Below are 3,615 nucleotides of genomic sequence, written 5' to 3' on the forward strand. Positions count from 1 at the left end.
GCTTCAAGCAATCTCTCTTCCAATGCCCCTTCTTCTTGCAGTAGAAGCATTCGGATTCAGAAGTGGGTTGACTGACCTTCCTCTTTTCAGACTTGGCGCCAGTTTGCTTAGTTCGGCTGGCCTTGTTGCCACCTTTCTTAGCATTCCTCTTCTTTCCAGATTTCTTGAACTTGCCCCCACGCACCATAAGCACATCTTGCTTATCACTTTTGAGCGTCTTTTCAGCGGTCTTCAGCATACCGTGAAGCTCAGTGAGCGTTTTGTCCAGACTATTCATACTGTAGTTCAGCTTGAACTGATCATACCCGTTATGAAGAGAATGGAGGATGGTGTCTACAGCCATTTCCTGAGAGAACTGTTGATCCAGCCGACTCATATTCTCAATGAGTCCAATCATTTTGAGAACATGTGGACTTACGGGCTCGCCTTTCTTAAGCTTGGTCTCAAGAATTTGCCTATGAGTCTCGAATCTTTCGACCCGAGCCAGATCTTGGAATATGTTCTTTAACTCACTGATGATCGTGAAAGCATCTGAGTTGATGAACGTTTTCTGTAGATCTGCACTCATGGTTGCAAGAATTAGACATTTCACATCCTTGTTGGCATCAATCCAACGATTGAGGGTTACCTGAGTGACCCCTTCGCCTGCGGCTTCGGGCATCGCCTCTTCCAGGACATACTCCTTTTCTTCCTGCATAAGAACTATTTGCAAGTTCCTTTGCCAGTCAAGGAAGTTTTTCCCGCTCAACTTCTCCTTTTCGAGAATTGATCGAATGTTGAATGAATTATTGTTTTCCATAATTAAAACTACAATTGAAAAAGAATAAACAAATAAATAAGCATTCACAGTTTCTCTTAATAAACTTAAATTCTAGCATACATGCATAATTCAATGTTTATTAAGAATTTTATTCAAGTTATGTGTTCCGGCAGGTGTGAATAAAATGATTCCAAGATCCTAAAATCCATTGAAGAATTAAGCACATTATGTATTTAGACTCAATTCTAAAATCTTTTAGGTAAGCAAAAACCTTTCGCTAATAGTCTAGAAACTACTCTTGGTTGATAGGTACGTCTAAGAACTTATTAGGTAAACCTATCGATTTTGCCACGACATAAAAGGACTCCTTACTTATATCATTGAGTTTCACCAAAACTAACATGTACTCACAATTATTTGTGTACCTTACCCCTTTAGTATCGATAAGTAACACCTCGCTATGGCGGAAAACTATTAGTAAGATCGATGTAAAGGATATCCAAGTAAGTGTTATTTTGGCATGGCACCTTTTAACTCAATGTTTAAGTTTGGAATTTAAGGCTCTTACTATGCTGGTTAGATTTTAAGTGAACTAAAATCCTTAATCATGCAACATAATCAAGCCTTGATCTCATGCATATTTAAGACATATTTAATAGCAATAAATAACTTAAAGCATTCATAAGATAAATGTGATCTAGTATGGCCCGACTTCATCTTGAAGCTTCAACTTCAAAGTCCGTCTCGAAAATGGAAACTTCGTCTTGAATTTCACCATGGGAGGCGCCATTTTCTCCAAATAGGATAAGCTATAATTAAAACTAATTACAACTATTTGATGGTACGCAGACCATATTTAAATTGAAAAACAAATTCGGTGCATTAGACCAATTACATTCAAATTAATGGTACGCAGACCATATTTTCTATCCTATTTGGGCCATACTAGTCACTTCATAACCTGCAAAACAGTACATATACAATATATACCATTCATCCATTCATTATCATGAATGGCCCACATAATTGGTTAGTTAAAACACATTGTATGCATCATATAAACATTTGCGGCAATTAATCAAGGGCACCAATAATCTACCAACTATTCAGTCCTTATTAATTCTAATCAAGTTGTTTAACCCTAAAGGATTTGTAGACTTAATCAAGAGTTTATGACTAAAAAGGGCTCCCACTTAAACCAATAAATTCATATGCTTTACTAATTTTAAACATAAAAATGTATTTCTAGTCTAACCGGAAACATACAAATTTAATTAAAATTTAAAGCTCATATAAACTTATAATTGAATCCACTTATTTAATTTATTTTCAGTCGAATTTAAATTAATTTAAGGTTTTTAATTTTAGTAAAATAATTAGAATAAATAAAATTTATAATAATTATAATATTCAAAATTAAAATCCAAGAAAACAATTTAAATTATTAATTTTAAAATTAATTAAAATTACATGAACTGAAAATCTCAAATTAAAATTTAAAACTCGACAATCGTAACATGACGAGCACTTGGGCTTGCGCCCAAGCCCCATCGATTGCTCGGCCTGTCGCTGGCCCATGGCACATCGTAGCAGCAGCCACGCGCAAACGCAGCAAGCCAAGCTACGCTTGCGCGCAGCCTGCCTGCCCATAGCATCGCAGCAGCTACGATGGTGCTCGCTCGCTCGCGAAAGCAAGCGCTCGAGGCCACGCGTGTTGGTGCGCTGAGCAGCGATCGCTGGGCGACCAGCTCTCGCCCTCGCGCGCGCGCGCCTCTGTTCGTGCCATGCCATCGCTGTTCGGCCATCGCCCACATGCGCGCAGCACTCGACACAAGGCAGGGTTGCTGCCTTGTGCTCGCGCGCCACTCGCCTTGCTCGCTGCATTCGTACCGCATGGGCGACGAGCTCCCTTGCTCGTCGTCGCATGCCCGCACTATACAACACCCCTTAAGGGTAACACGTAGTGTCCATTGCTTTGTGCGTGCAAGTTTTATGAGCGAATTGCATAAAAGTTTAAAAATTTTAATTCAAAATTAATGACAAATTAATAAAACATATTAATTTCATAATTTTAGGGCAAAAAATCGAAAATTTATTAATCAATTAATTTCCGATTAATCATGGATTCAAATCTAGGTCATAAAAATTTAAAATTTAACACAAATTAACAATTTTAATGGTGGTTTTTAATCATAGGTATCTAATTAAATTATTAATTAATTATGAAAATCAAATCAATTCTAAATTATTCGAATTTCAACAAATTAATCATAATTACAAATTAGATTGCATAATTAACAAGGCTAGGCATTCAAACTTGTCAAACATATACAGTAGGTCAATCAAAAATTCAAGATTTATCAACAAGAATGGCAAATATTTAATTTAACATCTTAAATTTACAAACTTTTGCGTTCGAAAAACTAAAACCTCCGAAAAGTCATAGTTAGGCTTCGAATTTTAGAATGCCTTTTACATGCGGAATTGACACAAAAATAACTCGATTTGGATGAGTAACGAAGAAACTGCCGAAAAACTGCGTACATATAATTAAATAAACGCAATTTGCAATTAATTAACAATTACGAAAATTAATCACCCCTTTTAATTCTTTGCAAATTTGTAATATTTAACCATGTTTATGCAATTTAGATTATGAAAATAATAAGAGGCTCTGATACCACTGATAGGTTATGATTCATATGACAAAACATAAATCATGCGGAAAAACCATAAAGCCAGGACAGCATATTATTTACACATAATCATTTAGCATAGTTTAGATGCATACACTTTGTTGCGTGCCCTCCCTAGCTGCGCCCAAACCGAACAAGAACAAGTCTTTAGGACTCCAA

Source organism: Spinacia oleracea, chromosome 1 (assembly GCF_020520425.1).
Source record: "Spinacia oleracea cultivar Varoflay chromosome 1, BTI_SOV_V1, whole genome shotgun sequence".
Taxonomy (NCBI): domain Eukaryota; kingdom Viridiplantae; phylum Streptophyta; class Magnoliopsida; order Caryophyllales; family Amaranthaceae; genus Spinacia; species Spinacia oleracea.